Source organism: Micromys minutus, assembly GCF_963924665.1.
Source record: "Micromys minutus genome assembly, chromosome: 2".
Lineage (NCBI taxonomy): Eukaryota > Metazoa > Chordata > Mammalia > Rodentia > Muridae > Micromys > Micromys minutus.
In genome coordinates, this window is record NC_137971.1 from 65,226,730 (window position 1) to 65,248,331 (window position 21,602).

Here is a 21,602-nt window from a genome sequence, read left to right on the forward strand (position 1 = left end):
GTGATTTCATTATTGTATCTAAATTTCCATTTTCAATTCCTTCACCTGTTTGTTTGTGTTTTCCTATAGTTCTATGAGTGATTTCTCCTGGTTCTCCTGTAATTGTTCATGTGCTTCTCAATCTCATCATCATCATGAAGTATGATTTTAAGTCTAAATCTTGTTTTTCTGGAGTGTTGGGAAATCCACTACTTGCTGTGGTGGGAGAACTGGATTCTGATGTTGCCAGGTTGTCTTGGTTTCCATTGCTTGGGTTCTTCTGCTTTCCTCTTGCCATCCTGTTGTCGGTGATTGTGGGTGATCTTTTTGTTTCTGACTGGTGTTTGTCTCTCCTGTGTGTCTGAAGGCCCATTGGCTCAGAAGGGAGATTGCTCCTGGGTGTTCAGCTCTTATGGGCAAGTAGTGAGTTCTGTTGGCAGTGACTCAGTTCTGTCTTTGTGGACTCGGGTGTGAGAGCTCTTGTGAGGCTGTTTTGGAAGCTCAGTTCTTTGCCTACAGGTCCTGAATCCTAATGGCAGAGATCTGGCTCTTTCTCTAGGCCATAAAGGGCCCTTTTCCAGAAAGCACCACACTCCCTGTGCTTCGAGAACTCCCTCTGTCCCCTCACTGGACACTAGGCGGGCCTATGTGTAAGGCTCACTCTTGGTCCATGTGGAAAAATGTCTGTGCAACTGATCTGGACACTCATCCTTCCCGGGCAGATCCTGATGACAGAGATCCAGCCCTCACTGAGGGCCAGAAAGGACCCTTTTACACAGAGCACTGTGCTCTCTGTGCTCCAAGAACTCCAGTGTGACCTCCCCAGGGCCTGGGCCCCAGGCTCACCTCTGGTCTAGTTGTCTAGTTTTCAGTTTTAAGCAGAGAATTTGGTGCCCACTAAAACAAACTTTCACATGTTGGAAATACATTTAATAAACAGTATTGCAGTTCTGGAAATATCACACATTTGTAGGAAATCACACACAATAAAATTTGTCCAAATCCCTGGGTTTGTAGGACACAGACTCAGAGAACTACTACGAACCGATCCGTCTGATGGCTTGTGCACATAAAATCTGAGGCTGACAGTTACAGATAAAAGAGCATGTAGAAGTGCCTCTAGCACAGCCCTGTGGCCAGGGAAAAGGACTGCTTTGAGACACTCCTACTCAGACTCCACGGATGGTGCAGGACTCACTGTCAAAGTAGAGTTGGACTGCAGAGCTGCAGGGCTCCTCCATGACAGTGGCACGTCTGTGGGCACTGGCATTGCTCTCAAGTAGGCTTCATTTCAGATGAATGCTCTATGGTTTTCTACAGCTAATGATCATGGAAAAATTCAAACTCAATGAAAATAAGTATCACTGAAATTAAGAAAAAACATTGAAGAAATAAAGTCAGGCAGGCACTTCCAACTGTCAAACGCTCTCTGAAATGAGGAATCTTAGAAAGCTCATGGTTGAATGGCAGACAGAACCATTTCAGAAAGAATCGGGACAGCCAGGAGGACATAGGGTGTGGATGTGACAACACAGGAGACAAGGCAGAGTCTGAATTTCTCCAAACAGAAATAGAACTGTTCAAAGGAAAGATGGGATGACCTCATCTTAGCAACAGTTCCCTGGGCTGGTCACCGTAAGGTATTCACAGAGACACTGTGGGTACAAATATTTCACACCCCAAATCAGGGTCTCAGTTTACAAATATGCCAAACAGAATACACAAAGGATTTGTTAAAATGCTTCAAAAACAGATGTCATAAGACAAACTTAACATGAATAAAGTGTGGAAAGATCTTGACCTGTCAATCCTATAATAAAAAGAAATAAAACAGTGTTATTTGTATCTATTATTTACAACAAAATATGCATAGTTTATCATTCTAGATCAAATATATAATGAGCAGGGCCCAGGGGGCATAACTCTTTCAGCAGTTAAGAGAGCTTGCTGTCCACACATATAAAGACTGAAGTTCACACACACACACACACACACACACACACATACACACACACAAACAAACAAACAAATACTAAGAGCTCTGAAAAATCAAAAAACAGAGTTGGAGTGATGGCTCAGTGATTAAGAACATTCCTGCCTTCCAGAGGACATGGGTTCACTTCCCAGCACCCTACTGGCAGCCTACAACCATTTGAAGCTCTAGTTCTAGAGAATCTGAACTAGATTTTGGCCTCTGTAGGCACCAGGCATGCACATGGTGCATAGATATGCATTTACCATATACATGCAATGCCTATGGGAGCCACAAGAGGGCAGAAAATCCCCTGGAACCGAAGTTCACAGTGCTATGAGCCAATATATGGGTGCTAGGAATGGAACCCAGGTTTTCTAGAAAAGCATCCAGTGCTCTTAACTCTTGATCCATTTCTTCAGCCCCAAAATAAATTTTTAAAACTCATAGGACATCATATAACATAGACTATGTTCTCTGGCATTGCACATAAGTGAATTAAAATTTCCCTTTTCATTGGCTTGAGTGACAGACAAGAATTAACAAAGAATATTATTCTTCAGGTAGCATAAAGAAAAGCAGAAGGTCTTTAGTTTTGAAGTGAAAACACTTTACCTCTCAGAGGTTACAGTGGGAAAGTGTTATCACATCTAGCATACATGGGGCTTAGATTCTGTTCCCATCATCAGAAAAGTAATAGTAGACAGATGAATACTGTCATTTCACACAACTGAAATCTCAGGGATTCAGGCTAATTGCTTGATGGTCTCAATGTGTACATGATGCCTGAAAGACTATCAAGACAATAAGGGCAATGGGGGAGCTGGAGAGATGTCCCCCCCAGTCATGACCACACACTGCTCTTGTAGAAGATGGGGGTTCTGTTCCCAGCACCCACATCTGACATTTCACAACCACCTGTGACTACAGATCCAGTGATCTAACGCCCTCTTCTGGCCTTCGCAGGTACTGCTCACACTTGTACAAACCTAAAACAGAAATACACTAACATTTTTAGTAGTTTTTAAGATAAACATGATTTAGTTGTTTAAATCAGTTAATGGAGATTAACCAAAATAAATAAAAACTATAAAATTAAGTGACAAACAAGTAAGTAAATGAACTATTAACCAGATTTTCTATTGGTCCAAATTCTACACTATCAAATCACTTCCCAGATGTTATCTGCTGCCCAGAGGTACAAAGCCCATTTGCTACACAGAGAATAAAGCTTTAATCTTCATTAGATCCTCTGACATTAACACACATGGGACACTGATTCACATGCAACCCATGTTTTTCAGAGGAACAACTTCCAGGTAGTTTTGGCAAGCATTGCACATTCTCCATAGTCTGGGACACAGCATAAAACATTAGCAAGTCTTTAACAAGAATGCTGCAGCTTAGCTAATTGTGGGGCCATGTCAGGGAGAGATGCCTTCCTGGTCCTCGATGCTGCCACTATTTCATGCTCTGCAAGGTTACACATTGTTCTTAGCTCTCTTGTGTTAAATGTCAAATTAGATTTCATTTTAAGAGGCTAAGGACAGTGAGATGTTTTCCACTAGAAACTACAAGACCTTACAGTAATACACTTTGTGAGTCTGGCCCTACAGTACACTTTGTGAGTCTGACCCTACAGTACACTTTGTGAGTCTGGCCCTACAGTACACTTTGTGAGTCTGGCCCTACAGTACATTTTCTGTGAGTCTGGCCCTACAGTACACTTTCTGTGAGTCTGGCCCTATAGTACACTTTGTGAGTCTGACTCTACAGTACACTTTGTGAGTCTGACCCAACAATACACTTCCTGTGAGTCTGACCCTATAGTACACTTTCTGTGAGTCTGACCCTATAGTACACTTTGTGAGTCTGGCCCTACAGTACACTTTGTGAGTCTGACCCTATAGTACACTTTGTGAGTCTGGCCCTACAGTACACATTGTGAATCTGCGCAGTCACTGCACCATCAAGTTGCCGTGTGTTTTCATCCCATGCCTGTGAGCAGCTTTCTCACCCCTTCCCAGCACCTCATAGCTATCAATCTACTTGTTGTCTCTTAGGAATTTGCCTATTTGAGACACTGGCTATAAACGGTTTCATACAACATCTTCTTTTAAAAAGTATTTTAATTGTGTGTGTGTTTGTGTGTGTGCCCAAGTGCGGGTATGTGCATGTGAATAAAGTTGTCCAGAGAGACCAGAAGAAGGCATTAGACCCCCAGGAGCTGGATTTACAGGCTCAAGCCACCTGCCCTGGGTACTGGGAGCCGAATCTGGTCCTCTGGAAGAGCAGTGAATGCTCTTAAGTCCTGATCCATCTCTCCACCCTCACAACATGTGATCTTTAGTACACCTTTTACCTTTTAAAAACGCTTTGAGAATCTGGTTTCTGCTTTACTTTCTTTGAGTCATAAAAAGTGTGTGTGTGTGTGTGTGTGTGTGTGTGTGTGTGTGTGTGTTGGCAGATGGAAGTTGTGTATGAGGGCATTGAAGAAGATACTGGATCTGCTGGGGCCAGAGTTACAGGTGGCTGTAAAGTGCCCAGAGAGGGTGTAAAGAACTTGACTTGGGTACTCTGCAAGGACAGTACATGTTCTTAACCACTGAGCCTTCTTTCAAACTCCAATGTTTGAATAGTTTTTAAAACCAAAAAAATTAAAGATATCATTTTAATTGCAACTTAATAACTTGGGACTAGCTTGAATTTTTTTTTTAATTTCAGATTCCTACATTAGATAGACATGAGAGATTTCTATTTACTCATCTAATAAAACATAGAACATGGTTGGACTGTTAAATGAAGGTGACTTAAATGAACAATGAAGCTAATAGAAATTATTCTAACACCACAGAGCAAACCATAATATAATTTCCAGAGCTAAAAGCAGTAATTACAAAGATAAATGAACAGGTTCTTAGATTATTTGGTAATTGAATTAATGAAAAATGTGTGTCGTATGACCATATGAGGAAGATGTTAAGCTTAGTTGAATATCCATAAACACTGACTTAAAGGCAGAATGAAATTCCTGCCATTGTTATGGAGTCATTGATAGCAGACAGGAGAGCAAGTACCCTGGTGTAAGAACTGTGCTTTTATGGTCAAATACCTGAGGAGACCTGGAGTCCAGCTATGGATGCAAGAAGGAAGCAATACAAATCCCAGCCAAACTGAGAGCAATCCTAAATGTGCATGGCAGCACCATTAAGAACTGTAGAGTTGAACATCTTTAAAAGCAGGGTTTAGACAGTCAGTAGGTAAGAGCATTTCTGTGCAAGAATACGGACCTGTGTTCAAATTACAGTTCTATGTAAAAAGCTAGTCATGGCAATGTGTGCCAGCACCCACACACTGAAGAGAACAGAGACTTGATGGGCACTTGCTGGCCACCAGCCTCACTCTAGGTTCAGTGAGAGACCCTCCCTCAAGAAATATGCCCAAGAACGATGGAACAGAGGACCTTAATGCCACTGTCTCTCTCATGTAGGTGTACCTAGCTGTTCACCCACACACAAACAGGAGCCATGTCTGCACATCCCACTACTAGTCTGCTCTTCGATGTGTATGTGCATGTTGTTGAAGATGTGCCCTCGGCTTCCTGCTGCCATGCCTCCCCTGCCATTATGGAATCTACCAGTAATGGACACTAGAAGTTGGAAAGAGTTCCTGAATTCATGGGTAACCAGAAATGCTACTGCTAAAACTGTCATGTTACCTACCAAACTGGGCTAAAAAATCAGTGTAATGCCCTTTGAAATGCCAGAAGTCTCCACAAGATCTCAAAAGAATTCCAAATGTCCTATGAAAACACTTGAGACCCCCAGAGAACGAGAGCAAAGGCACACAGTAAGGAGGGAATTCTGAAATGCCGTGTGGCTATTTCCCCCACACTAGAACATTCTCTCCTGGAGGAAGGAGGGAATCTCACAGAGCTAATGAAACAGGACTCACAAGTATCCCCATCTCAAAAGTTATATAAGCAACAATCAGAGCAGGAGATAAGGTTCCTCAGAGGCATATTGATCTATAAGCTGCACTGAGACGTAGTAATGCAGGACCCATGTGTGAGTGAGGCTCCTTAGTGATGTAGCTGCCTGAGTCACCTGTCCTTTTGCTGGCAACCCCAGGGGCCTCAGAGACATCTATAGATTCAGATGGAGACCTTTCCCTGGTCTGTGCTGTCCTCCCTTCATACAGCATGGGAGAATCATGATTTACTCAAACTGTGCCACATGATTAAACAGCATACAGAACCCCCGTGTAGAAAGGCCATCATGATCTGACTTAATGTATAAGCTAACAAATTAAGAATAATACTATAACCATGGCAGCTCCTTGACTCTGAAATGTCCCCAACAGGGTCATGTTTGGGCATCTGCCCCCATCTGGCTGACAAAAGTAGGTCAGTTAGGGGAAGGCCTTCAAAGGGCCCAGCCCCTGGTTCTGACTTCACTCTTGCTTCCTGGCCCACTGTGATGTGAAGAGCCTCCTGCCACTGTGAATACCACACTAGACCTTCCTGCCATGATGGGCAGGATTGTGGAACCATGAACTAAGATAAATTGTTTCTCCCTAAAATCCCCAGCCAGGTATCCTGCCACTCTAAGCAGAAAGACATCTACTACTCAGACCTGTGACTAGGAAAAGTAGAAATAACCCGCAACATTGTAGCCATCGATTTTCTCAGCAAAGCCAAAATCGCACATGGGGGCTTGAGGTGGGGAGAGACAGGTGGTGCCGAGGAAATTGAATATCCACATTTAGAAGAACTAAATTAGATCTGTATCTCTTATCCAACCAAAAGAATCAACTCAAACTGAACCAAAGACCTTCATGTAAGACCTGAAACTATGAAACCACCAGAGGAAAAACAAACAGGGAGAAACACTTCCGACTTTAGGCATAGGGAACAAATTTCTGTATAAGGTTCCATAAATTGCAGACATTGACAAAATGGATGGTGTGGAGCTAAAAGACTTCTGCACAATGGAAGAAATAGCAGGGGGCAGAGGCAGCCTGCAGAAGGGGGGGGGAGGCAGCCTGCAGAAGGGGGGGGGAGGCAGCCTGCAGAAGGGGAGGGGAGAGGCAGCCTGCAGAAGGGGGGGAGGCAGCCTGCAGAAGGGGGGGAGGCAGCCTGCAGAAGGGGAGGGGAGAGGCAGCCTGCAGAAGGGGGGGGAGGCAGCCTGCAGAAGGGGAGGGGAGAGGCAGCCTGCAGAAGGGGAGGGGAGAGGCAGCCTACAGAAGGAGAGGGGAAAGGCAGCCTGCAGAAGGGGGGGAGAGGCAGCCTGCAGAAGGAGAGGGGGAGGCAGCCTGCAGAAGGGGAGGGGAGAAGCAGCCTGCAGAAGTGGGGAGAATCCTTACCAGCTATTTATCTGACAGGGACTTAATATGCAGCGTAAAGAACTCAAGAAATTAAACACTGAATGATGAACATAAAACCCAATCGATAATGGGACAAACAAACCAAATAAACTCATATTTGTTGTTTGTTTAATTTTAACATTGGTTTAATCAAGTAATGTGGTTGTTTGAACCAAGAAACTTTTTAAGACCCTCAATAGAGCAATGAAGGACTACTGTTAGCACGTTACCCTCCATGAAACCCAGATTGTGTGAGATTTGAATCTCACTTGTTTGGTACCAGAATGAACAGAAGCCCAAGACCTTCCTACGTGTCTAAGACCTGATCCTTTAAAGCAGCAACTCTAAGACAAAATCTTGCCAACCTGAGGCTGAATGTGCTGATCTACTTGATAAACTCCAAAAAACGATGGCAAATGGATGAGCTGGCCATGCAACAAAGAATCTGAAACCCAGGAGACAGTGATTTTCCAAGTACCACTTCTTTGATGTGACACAGCACACCCCCTGGGTACCATTCCAGGTATATGGCTCCTGTTCCCCTCAGACTCTTATCAATGTTTTAATTTTACCAAATGTTTGTACAATTTTAATACAGATTTTTACATGTTTATTAAAATCTTATAATCTGCGAGAAGGATGACATAAAGAATAAGATCTAAATAATGTATGAGCTAGCACACCACACACGAGTCAACTACGTGGGTTCTGAACTCCCAGAATGCACTTTGTGGAAAGAAATATGTGGGTTTTTTTTAAAGAATTATTTATTATATATAAGTACACTATAGCTGTCCTCAGACACGCCACAAGAGGGCATCAAATCCCATTACAGATGGTTGTGAGCCACCATGTGATTGCTGGGATTTAAACTCAGGACCTCTGGAAGAGCGGTCAGTGCTCTTAACCACTGAGCCATCTCTCCAGCCCATGTGTTATTTTTTTTAATATTGAAGACAAGTATTCAAATATAGTCAGGACCCCAAATAGAGCTTATACAAGCAAGTGGTTAAGAAACTCACTTTTATATCTGAAGTCCAAGGCTCTGAATGGGTTGGTCAGGCCTTAGCTGCACCCACCCAGTAGCCATCACCAGACTTCTCAGGTATCCAGCTATATTCAATGTGAAGTAAAAAAATATCCCAAGTCTTAACCAAAATACAGGCTCTGATTCAGAAGTATGAGTTTAAATTTCTCTTTAAATAAGACAATTGGGGAAGGGGATCAAACTTGAAAAACAATAACACTTATTTTGGCAAGATAACAACCAAAATCTAGGACCTCTGTTGCCACCTGGCGGCTTTGGGGTGCAGAACAGGGCTCGGCCCATCTGCCACCTGAACCAGCAGTTCACAAAGGTTAAGGCCTGGTGAGAAGGAGATCTGAGCAGCCAGGGAGCAGAGAGATCTCTGCTGAGGGCGCACTGAAAGCACGCCCCTGCCCTGCGTGATCCAGGGACCAGGAACCCAGAATTTGGACCTCTGTTCCCACCCGGTGGCACACGGAAAGCAAACCCCTTCCTTGCCTGATCCAGGGACCATGAACCCAGCATTGGGACCTCTGTTCCCACCCGGCGGCTTTGGGGCGAAGAACAGGGATTGGACCATCCACCACCTGGAACAGTGGAGATCCAGGAACACAGACCAGGTACAAGGGAAAGGCAAGAACATATCACTGACAACAGGATGGCAAGAGGAAAGCGAAAGAGCATATCCCAAGGAAACCAAGACAACCTGGCAACACCAGTACCCAGCTCTCCCATCACAGCAAACACTGGAATGCCAAACACTCCAGAAAAAGAAGACGCAGACCTAAAAATCATACCTCAAGACGATGATAGAGATCCTTAAACAAGAACAGGAGGAAAAGCAAAAAGAATCAGAAGCTTTTAAAGAGGAAACAAGAAAAACACTCACAGAACTCAAAGAACTAGAGGAAAAAAGAACCAAAGAGATGAAGGAATGGAAGAAGGAATTTAAAACAGAAATTGACACAATAAAGAAAACACTAAAAGAGATAACCCTAGAGGTAGAACACCTAAAAAAGAAATCAGGAGTCACAGAAGCAAGCATTTCCAATAGACTACAAGAGATGGAAGAGAGAATCTCGGGGGCCGAAGACAACATTGTAAACATAGACAAAACAGCCAGAGAAGATGCAAAACCCAAAAAGCTCCTAACCCAAAATGTACAGGAGATCCAGGACACAATGAGAAGACCAAACCTAAGGATAATAGGAATAGAACAGAAAGAAGAATATCAACCAAGAGGCACAGTAAATATCTTCAACAAAATTGTTGAAGAAAACTTCCCTACACTTAAGAATGAGATGACCACGAGCATAAAAGAAGCCTTCAGAACTCCAAATAGGTTGGACCAGAAAAGAAATTCCTCCCGACACATAATAGTCAAAACACCAAGTGCCCAAAGCAAAGAAAGAATACTAAAAGCAGTAAGGGAAAAAGGTCAGGTAACATATAAAGGCAGACCAATCAGAATCACACCCGATTTCTCAACAGAGAATATGAAAGCTAGAAGAGCCTGGACAGACATCATGCACACCCTAAGAGAGCACAAGTGCCAGCCCAAGATGCTATACCCAGCAAAACTATCAATCACCATAGATGAAGAGATGAAGATATTTCAAGACAAATCTAAATTTACACAATATCTGACCAGAAACCCAGCACTACAACGAATTATAGGTGGAAAACCCAATACAAGGAGGGAAACTACATCCTAGTAAAAACAAGAAAAATCCTAAGCAAGAAAACAAAAAGAAGAAAGACACACAGACACAACTCAACCTACAAAAGCAATAATAGCAGGAAACAGAAACCACTTGATATCTATTAACATAGATGGTCTCAACTCCCCAATAAAGAGACATAGGCTATCAGACTGGATACATAAACAAAATCCAGCATTTTGCTGCATACAGGAAACTCATCTCAGAGACAAAGACAGACACTATCTCAGAGTAAAAGGATGGGAAAAAAACTTCCAAGCAAACAGCCCCAAGAAGCAAGCTGGAGTGGTTATTCTAATATCAAATAAAGTAAATTTCCAACCAAAAGTTATCAAAAAAGATAAAGAAGGACACTTTTTACTCATTACAGGGGAAATCTGTCAAGAGGAACTCTCAATTTTTAACATATATGCTCCAAATACAAAAGCACCCACATTCATAAAAGAAACCCTACTAAAGCTCAAAAAATACATTTCACCCGACACAATAATAGTGGAAGACTTTAATACCCCACTCTCACCAATGGACAGACCATGGAAACAGAAACTGAACAAGGACACTGTAAAACTAGCAGAGACTATGAACCAACTGGAATCAATAGATATCTACAGAACATATCATCCTAAAGTAAAAGAATACACCTTCTTCTCAGCACCCCATGGCACCTTCTCGAAAATTGACCACATAATTGGACACAGAATGAGCCTCAATCGATATAAGAAGATTGAAATACTCCCATGCATCCTCTCAGATCACCATGGTCTAAGGCTGGTCTTTAACAACAACAAAGACAACAAAAAGTCCACATACACATGGAAACTAAACAACTCTCTGTTAAAGGATAGCAGGGTCAAAGAAGAAATAAAGAAAGAAAGTAAGGATTTTCTAGAATTCAATGAAAACGAAAACACAACATACCCAAACCTATGGGATGCAATAAAAGCAGTACTGAGAGGAAAACTCATAGCCCTGAGCGCTTCCAAAAAGAAACTGGAGAGAGCTTACATCAGCAACTTGACAGCACAGCTAAAGGCTCTAGAACAAAAGGAAGCAGATACACCCAAGAGGAGTAGACGACAAGAAATAATCAAAATTAGGGCAGAAATAGACCAAATAGAAACAAAAAGAACCATCGAAAGAATCAATAAAACCAAGAGCTGGTTCTTTGAGAAAATCAACAAGATTGATAAACCCCTAGCCAGACTAACTAGAGGGCAAAGAGAGAGTATACAAATTAACAAAATCAGAAAGGAAAGTGGAGACATAACAACTGAAACTGAGGAAATTCAAGAAATCATCAGATCCTACTACAAAAGCCTATACTCCACAAACTTGGAAAATCTGGATGAAATTGATGAATTCCTAGACAGATACAAGATCCTAAAGTTAAACCAGGACCAGGTAAACCATCTAAATAATCCCATAACACCTAAAGAAATAGAAGAAGTCATCAAACGCCTCCCAACCAAAAAAAGCACAGGTCCAGACGGGTTCAGAGCAGAATTTTATCAGACATTTATTGTGGACATAACACCAATACTCTCCAAACTATTCCACAAGATAGAATCAGATGGAATACTACCTAACTCATTTTTTGAGGCTACAATAAACCTCGTTCCTAAGACCCTACAAGGAAAGAGAACTTCAGACCAATCTCACTTATGAACATTGATGCAAAAATACTCAACAAAATCCTTGCAAACCGAATCCAAGAACACATCAAAATGATCATTCACCATGACCAAGTAGGCTTCATCCCTGGGATGCAGGGATGGTTTAATATAAGGAAATCCATCAATGTAATCCACCATATAAACAAACTCAAAGAACAAAATCACATGGTCATCTCACTAGATGCTGAGAAAGCATTTGACAAAATTCAACACCCCTTCATGTTAAAAGTCCTGGAAAGAACAGGAATCCAAGGTCCATACCTAAACATAATAAAAGCAATATACAACAAACCAACAGCCAACATCAAACTTAACGGTGGAAAACTTGAAGCAATCCCACTAAAATCAGGGACTCGAGACTTGACAAGGCTGCCCACTCTCCCCCTACCTATTCAACATAGTACTGGAAGTCCTGGCTGGAGCAATTAGACAGCAAAAGGAGATCAAGGGGATACAAATTGGTAAGGAAGAAGTAAAAACATCACTCTTTGCAGATGACATGATAGTGTACTTAAGTAACCCCACAAATTCCACCAGAGAACTCCTACAGCTGATAAACAAGTTCAGCAAAGTGGCTGGATACAAAATTAACTCAAACAAATCAGTAGCATTCCTCTACTCAAAGGACAAACATGCGGAGAAAGAAATTAGGGAAAAGATACCCTTCACAATAGTCACAAACAATATGAAATACCTTGGTGTGACTCTAACTAAGCAAGCGAAGGACCTATATGACAAGAACTTCAAAATTCTGAATAAGGAAATCGAGGAATATCTAAAAAAAATGGAAATATCTCCCACGCTCATAGATTGGAAGGATCAACATTGTAAAAATAGCCATCTTACCAAAAGCAATCTACAGATTCAATGCAATTCCCATCAAAATTCCAACCCAGTTCTTCATTGAGTTGGAAAGAGCAATGTGCAATTTCATCTGGAATAACAAAAAAACCTAGAATAGCAAAATCCAGCCTCAACAACGAGAAAACATCTTCGGGAATCACCATCCCTGATCTCAAGCTATATTACAAGGCAATTGTGTTAAAAACTGCATGGTACAGGTACAGAGATAGGCACGTGGATCAATGGAATAGAATAGAAGATCCAGAAATGAACCCTCACGTATATGGTCACCTGATTTTTTGACAAAGGAGCTGTAAACATTCAATGGAAAAAGGACAGCCTATTCAACAAATGATGCTGGTCCAACTGGCACTCAGCATGCAAAAGAATGAAAATAGACCCTTTCTTATCTCCTTGTACAAAGCTCAAGTGTAAATGGATCAAAGATCTCCACATTAAACCAGATACACTGAAACTATTAGATGAGAAAGTAGGGAAAACCTTAGAACACATAGGCACAGGAGAAAATTTTCTGAACAAAACACCAATGGCTCAAGCTCTAAGGTCAAAGATTAACAAATGGGACTTAATGAGATTGCATAGTTTCTGTAAGGCTAAAGACGTTGTCAAGAAAACAAAACGGCAGCCAACAGAATGGGAAAAGATCTTTACCAACTCCACATCAGATAGAGGCCTAATATCCAAGGTATACAAAGAACTCAAAAAGCTAGACACCAGAGAATCAAACAGCCCTATTAAAAAATGGGTACAGTGCTAAACAAAACGTTCTCAATTGAGGAATATCGAATGGCTGAGAAACATCTAAGGAAGTGCTCAACATCCTTAGCCATCAGGGAAATGCAAATCAAAACAACCCTGAGATTCCACCTCACACCAGTCAGATTGGCTAAGATCCAAAACTCAGATGACAGCAGATGCTGGCGAGGTTGCAGAGAAAGTGGAACACTTCTCCACTGTTGGTGGGGTTGTAAACTGATACAACCACTCTGGAAATCAGTCTGGTGATTCCTCAGAAAATTGAACATAGTACTACCTGAAGATCCAGCTATTCCACTTCTGGGCATAAACCCCAGAGACACTCCAATATACAACAAAGATACATGCACCACAATGTTCATAGCAGCTCTATTTATAATAGACAGAAGCTGGAAAGAACCCAGATGCCCTTCAGTAGATGAATGGATACAAAAATTGCGGTACATTTACACAATGGAGTACTACTCAGCCATCAGAAACAATGACTTAACCAAATTCTTAAGAAAATGGGTGCATCTAGAGAGTGTCATCCTGAGTGAGATAACCCAGTCACAAAAGAACAGACATAATATGCAGTCACTGATATTGGGATGCTAACCCCAGAGGCTGGAACTGCCCCAGAAACAAATCACAGACTGTGTGAAGTTCAAGAAAAAAACAAAAAACAAAAAACAAAAAAAAAAGTCATGCCCAATCCTTACACACCAAGAAAATGTTGACTAATTCCAGGTTACATCCTGTTTTACATGTACTTTTTGTTCATTGTAACTAGTAAGACCTTAATGCAGAGTATCAAACCTTAAAAAAAAAAAGGAAAAAAAAGCCAAGCACTGACACAATTGTACTTGTATACATTTATGCAAAAATGTTTAAAATTTTTTTTCTTTTACCTTTGTTTTTTAAAATAAAGTTAAAAAAAAAACAACCAAAATCTAAAGTACAAGCTATTATATTCAAATAGAAAGGCACTAAAGAATAAACCATAATATTGGGGAGGGGGACACATCAAACACCAAGATACAGTGTGTCTAAACATCTTGAAATTATAATATAAGGGTAAGAGTTGAAAAAGTATGCTGTTTTAGCTGGAGATTAAGTGTACCTTTTTTTTCCTCTTTCTTCCAAATAGAATCAGAGTTTACGATTTAATCACACCTCAAAGCTTTCTCTCAATACAAAGCAAGCACTAAATACACACAAAGTACTTATTTGTTAATAATTTCCCTGTCTTATCAACGTGCAATGCACAGGACTCAAAAGACTACAATTTGGGGTGAGTGTGCACAAACTGGAAAGCCACAACTTCAGGTTTCAAATTTTTCTTTTAAACCATAGGACACATGGGTCATTTTTACTTTTCACGTGGATGTCACACTGTCACTTAATTATCAAATTTCCTTAGAATGACAAGAATTGTCAGTTGCCAATCTGAATGTACTGGGACTGGAGATACAACTTTCAAAGTACTGCATTTTTTAATGGCTGAGTAAGGACATTATAATTGTTTGCATTCTTCAAGTTTTCAGTACCTAACAATCGACCAGACTCAAGAAGCCTAAGTTAAATGGTGTGACATCCTAAAAGTAGCCAATTACTTCAGTATAAGTCACACATAGCCCAAAGTCTGAAGAATGACCAAAATCAAATCTTAATTTTTTTATAACTGTATAAATGTGATCCAAATGTGTCCACCACTAGTTTTTCCATAAGAAAAATGCTATAAATAAGCAAACTACAGCTGCTCACGGATATGCACAGACTCCCCAGATGTCTCATTGGGCTTAGTTATAGGCCACTCACAGAACAGCTTTTTAGTATCGAGCATGATGTTAAGCCACTTGCACACACATGTCGCACTTGTGGCTGGTAATGAAGGAAAGTATGTCACTGCTAAGCTAAGATGCATCCATCCTTTTAAATGGTGTCAATGTCAATGACATCATCCTAGCTGTCAGACTTCACAGGTTCAACTTTTACCACCTCAATATCTTCATCTTCGTCTTCCTCACCACCAGAAGACTCTTCCTCTGCCTCCTTCAGCCATTATTAAATGGCTCTGCTTTGACACGAATCTCTTTGACAAGCTCTTTTGAGACATATTTCTTAGAGGCCTTTCTGACCAGCCGATAATGACCTCTTCTTCTAAAAGGTCTGCGTCATCATCTCCTTCAAGATATGTGGGCTCTCAGAGATCAGCTGAGCTGCATGCATTGCTACCACACATTCCAAACCCTGAAGAAGGTACTGCTGGGCCTTTTTGTTATGACAAAATCTTAGAAAATGGTGCCTGTATTTCTTGATTTGCTCTCTTTTCTTCTCATCAAAGAGAACTTCTGTCAAATCAAGAGGGCCCATGGCTTTTACATCCAGTCTTTCTGCCTCTGCCACAATTTCTTTATCAGATGACTCAATAATTCTCTCTTCTTTCTTAACAAAATCAAACAGGATGCTAACACGCTCTTCTATATTTCTTTCCGAATCATCGCTAAGTGTCAGACCCTTTGCATGGTCAGTGATTTCCTCCATTCTGCGCCTTTGAGCTTCCGCATCTGTGTCCTCCCCCAATCATCCTCTTTCTCTTCTTCCACAGCATGTGGAGGACTAACTCCATTTCATGGTAGAGGTGGTGGTGTCTCACTGGTGGATACAGAGCCATTTTCCTTGTCCTCGCCCTTTCTATTTTTCTTTTCTTTTTCTTTCTTTCCTGTGCCAATGTCACTATTCTCAGGTGGGATTTTGAGAAAGAATGTCCAGAGTTTATGATGTGCATCAAGCATGCCTCGGTACCCACAGGCTTTACAAGAATTATGTATTGTTTGCTTCTTTGGATTGACATGCAGATCTGTTTCAGGATTCTCACACTCAGGACAGAGAACAAATTTCTTAATGAATCCATCCAACATGTCTTGCAGCTTATTCGCCTCATGAGATCCATTGACAATGTAACGCTCATTCTTACATCATACTGGCTCTGTGCTCCCAGCTCACAACCAGAGTATTTGGTGGGATACATTGGAGGCTGATTAAGCGCCTTTGCAACGTCAACCATGATGACTATAACTGTCTTGATTCCATTCCCTTTGCCCTCAATCTTAGCAATCAAACGGGGCATCCTGTATCGATAGAACGGTCTGACACGCTGCGGTTGACGTTGACAGACATTTTGGCTTATTAGTGACTTTACCAATAAAATGAACAGATCTTTGATTGCAACTTTTTGGTATCTTCTGTCTGGAGAAGAAGGGATGACATAAACGACTGCAAGAGTTCTCGGTCTCTGACATGAAAGAATTTTCGCCACTGAGGCTGTAAGCTTCTTGCTTGTATGCTGTTTCCCCAGTACAGGTACCAATGGCTGCGCAACAGCTCGTTTTCATCAAATAAAGTCATAAACCCAACATGGCTCGCCCGGGACTGGGAGGAAGAGGCGCTGGGAACCGGCTCTGGAGCGGCGGGGCCAGCAGCGAGCAGAGAAATGGTGAACCTGGTGACCAGGCAGAGGACAAGGCTGTAGGCAGAGCCCCACCAGGCAGAGCCCCGCCGGCGGCCAATAAACTCTTTTCAAACGAAGTGCAAATGTCGAATAAATAACATAGGGATTTCAACATCCTCAGTCATCAGAAAAATGCGAATCAAAACTGCTTTGAAGTTCTAGCTCACCTCAATCAGAATGGCCATCACCCCATAAACGGTGACAGGGCACTGGAAGAACCTCTTTACACTGTCATATACAGCAAATTGGTCCAGACACAGTGAGACTCCGTCTGAAGGCTCCTAAAAAACTTGGGAGTAGAATTCTCCCACTGCTGTTAGACACACTCAGCAGCCGGAGTCAGCATCCTCTTGAGACAGCATGTCAACTTTTGTCAGGCACTCCTCACGCCTGCTAAGCTCTGGAGTCAGCCTGGGTCTTTATCAAGTGATAAAACAGGTAAAGAAAATGTGGTGTGCATATAAAAAAAAATGGAGCTGTATTCATTACAAAGGATGAAGGTTATCATTTATGGGGAAATGTAGCTGGAAATTATTGTGCTAAATAAACAAGACTCTCAGAAAGACAAATATGTTTCTCTCCTGTGTGGACTTGGCAGAAGGAAACTTGAAAATGAGTTGAGGGCCACTGGATGTGGAAGGGAAGGAGGGAGGGAGGCAAGGATGAGAAATAGAGAGCAGAGGCTGCCAGGCTGAACATTGCAACAAACCCTCTTAGTACAACACCCAACTGAGAAATCACTCAAACACTAAGTTACTTAGTAACCTCACGATCCAGTTCCAGACTTTATACCCATTCCTTAAAGAATGTTCACCTCTCCAAGCTCAGACTGGCTGAGAATTTTCAGCTAGTCTACACTGAAATTTATTTTAATTTTGATTAAATGTTTATAGGTTTGAGGAGAGCCGACATTTTCCTGGGGAGGGATTTTCCTAAGAGGCGGTCGTGCTTTTCTGAGAGTTCACATCTCTGTTTGACGGCCTGTGCCATTCAAGGAAGATTTCACATGCATCCTGCACGTTTCCCTGAAGATCGCTAACATTTTGTCTAGGGAGTCCTCTCTGACCTTTACTTTCTGGACATTGCTGTTCACACCAAGATCACTTTTTATTAACCACTCTGTTGTCTCTTCACAATTACTATGCTATTCTGGTAACTTGGGCACAGGCAGCTTAGATACATGAGACATAGACATATGATATGATATGAGACATAGATATATGATATATGATATGAGACATAGATATATGATATATGATATGAGACATAGATATATGATATATGATATGAGACATAGATATATGATATATGATATGAGACATAGATATATGATAAAGCTACTGCTGGGCAGGCAGGCATTGTAAACTGGCTTCCAGGACACTACTGATATACCAGTGGCTAGGCCTGTCCCTTTCACTTAAAGATAGCTTGGTCATTTTTGTGTTATTTCTTATGTGTGTGTGTGTGTGTGTGTGTGTGTGTGTGTGTGTGTTCAGGTGTGGAAGCTGAGAAGGATGGAGTGTGTTTTGTTCTACCATGCTCCATGTTTGCCTCTTGAGATGGGGTCCAGGCTTGTTGTTTTTAGGCTAGGCTGAGGGGGAAAGAGGATGATCTATGCCAATCCCACCATCCCCAGAGTTGGTGTTACAGACACATAAATACAAACATTTTATGTACACACGGGGAATCTGAACTGAGTGCACAGCAAACATCTAACCCGCTGAGCATCTCTGCAGCCCCTGTGCTGCTCATTTCTACAGGTGATTGTATATAAAACCTACACATTTAGTTTTGCTGGAAAATAACTATAGCACTGGACTGAATTCTCTAGACTTGCTATTTCATTAAACATCACGACACTGAGGTATGTCAAGCTGTAAATTTTTCATCGTGTGCAAGATGATATGACCTGTGATTTTCCAACTTATAGTAAGGCAAATATCATATATTTTCACTGGAAACCACACCTTAGATTTCACTTAATATTTTAGGGTAAACATACATGACATGGTATGTCCACTATCCAGGGCAGCAGAGTCCCAGCTGTCCATCAACCATTCAGTCACCAGGAAAACAACTCAAGCTCCACTCTGTATCATGTTACTAAGCCCTGAGATCAACAGGTTAGGAGCACTGAGTATATGAATGACCTGGGCTGATGCAAAGCCAAGGAGTGTAACACATCCCATCATGTGAGTGTGCCATAACATGCTCAGCCATCCTGAGAATATACAGACAGATCTTCCTAGGTCTTTAGTGCTAAGGAGAGGGCAGCTATAAACATCCTTGGCCTTCTAGCACCCAGATACAAAAGTTTTACTGGGATACAGACTAATGGTCTAAAAGAACACTGTGTTCAACTTTCTATGCTAATACTAAATTGTTTCTCAAAGCAATTACACTAATTTAAACTTTCCCTAGAAGTAAACAGTAACCCCTAATTTATCATGACCAGGCTTTTTAATTACAGCCAATAATGAATAAGTTACTTAATTGTGTATTCAATTTTTAATTCCCTGTTTACTAAAAAGATTATGGCCTTCCTGTGATTATTTCACAACTAGTTGTCTTCTGAACAGTATCCCTTAGCATGCATCATAATTTTCCCAAATGAGTTTGCATTTGTCTGTTATTTTTATATATGTAATTGTTTTGCCATCATTTATGTGTACCATGTGCAGGCAGTGCTTGTGGAAGCCATAAGAGGGCATTGGATCCTCTAAAACTGGTTATAGATGGTTGTAAGCTACCATGTAAGTGCTGGGAATGGAACTAAAGTCCTTTACAAAAATACCCAGTGCTCTCAATCACTGACCCATCTGTCCAGCCCTGAGTTTGTTTTGAAGTTCGAGTTCTGAAAGTTCTTTAAATGTTCTGAACCCAACCTTTCATCGGCTATGTAAAGTAGAGCTTGTACAAGATTGGTGATTACCTACTTATCTGCTGTTTACCTCTATGGGAAAAGTTACATCCTGTTCCAACATTAGCTAAGTTTTGCTTTAACTGACAAAGGACAATAGATCATCGTTTCAGGCTTCAGTCTTTGTTCCTCTAACTCAACGATGCTCTAACACATACAACCACAGAAATGTTCATGTTTTAACTGGGACATACTGTTTTATATCAGGTAAAAGGTCCTACTTACAGCCTAAACGTTTTAAGTCAAATTTCAATGTTAATTCTAGCACAGCATTTCTGCTTCTGTTGAAATGATCAAATGGTGTTTCTCTTTTTATTCTTTGTGTGCACATGTGCAAAGCACAAATGTTTACATCAGGAATCTTTCTCTATTGCTCTCCACTTTAGTCTCTGGAACAGGGTCTTTTACCAAAGAGCTAGGCTAAGTAAACAGCAAGACCCTGCAATCCTCTCATCTTTATCCCCACAAGACTGGGGTTACAGGCACAGCCTGTCATGACCAACTTTTTATGTGGACACTGGGGGTCCACTTTCAGTCCCTATGTTCGAATTGCCAAAGTTCTATCCATTACACACTCTCCCAGCCACATTTTCCTTCTCGTTGTTGTTTTTTAAATGGTCTCATTATGTAGCTCTGTCTGTTCTAGAATTCACTATGTAGTTCCAAAAGGAGGTACTATGTCAAACACCTCCTTTACTACAGTTTCAGAATCAGAAGGCTGTTAATTTTTATTGGAAGTAGCATTCCATAATTATATATAAAATAGTCCATCAGTTATCTTGTCATCTTCCAGCTAAATATTCACATCACCACCAAACAATGAGAAACACAGCTTGTACTTTAAAATTTGTATTTCAATTTCTTCTCATCTATTTTGGCTACTACCATCCAAATATAAAAATAAATGGCAGCAAGAATAATTTTCTTGAGCCTGCCTTTAATGAAAACACTTCAAGGCATGGCTCTGGAAATTGCAGTGCTGACATTCAGAACTAAATTTGCAATTGCCATGTGTAGGAAGCAGCTGTGTGCTCCTGCACTTCATTTAAAAGTGCTTTAAAACGGGAAAGGATTTTGATTTTTATCAAATGCCATCTCGCTGTTCTTGTTTTGATTTGATGCTGTGAATTATATTAACAGATTTTCTCTTAGGGAATCATCAATGACACAATAGTAAATTAGTATCCTTAGTATAAACTAATATGGGGATTAGATACCACACTAGACACCTGAAATGCCCTGGGAGATTCTCTGTGTTGGTATCTCAAATATGTCAAGCCTGTGGATAATTTTTTAAGACTTTAAATTTTGTAAGACAGCACATTTGTTTTCTCAATATGTGTGTCTACAGTTTGCTTGTCAACAAAATCACTTCCATTAAATGCAAGGTCAGAACTCTGCATTCATTGACATCTGTCTCCAAGGACAGCCTCCCCACAAGCCATTCTCATCCCAGCAGCAAGCTGCCCCTGAGGAGATGCTTCTTCAAGTTCACATTTCCCCCAGTTGCCCTGCTGGTGTTCTTGTGGGCTAGGGTTTTAGTTTGTTTGGGTTTTCCATCAGTTTATCCCAGATTCAGTGAAGAATCCCAAAGCTCTTATTAGCTGCCTTGTCTCTTCAGTCCACATGTCCTGCACAGCTCCATCTTTCTTGTCTTTTATGACCTTTACTAAGAGTCCAGGCAAGTTGTTTCAGACTGGGTTACAGTGTAAGTCTGTCTGACTGTGTATACGTCATGTTCATACTAAACATGGTTTGGCAAGGAGAAAATACAGATGTGTGCCTCATGGCAGGTGGCACAAATGCCATCATGATCATCAATAATGTCGTCTT

At 41.2% G+C, this 21,602-nt stretch overlaps 1 protein-coding gene and 1 pseudogene across 2 annotated transcripts in view; both read right to left on the reverse strand.

The window, feature by feature from the left end:
* Positions 1-21,602, reverse strand: part of FANK1 (fibronectin type III and ankyrin repeat domains 1) — a gene marked incomplete at its 5' end in the record, with an annotated part of 129,786 nt that overhangs the window by 77,117 nt on the left and 31,067 nt on the right. The window lies entirely within an intron of this gene.
* Positions 15,271-16,518, reverse strand: LOC308416631 (eukaryotic translation initiation factor 5-like; annotated as a pseudogene). Its single transcript has one exon. The product of its transcript is annotated as a eukaryotic translation initiation factor 5-like (transcript).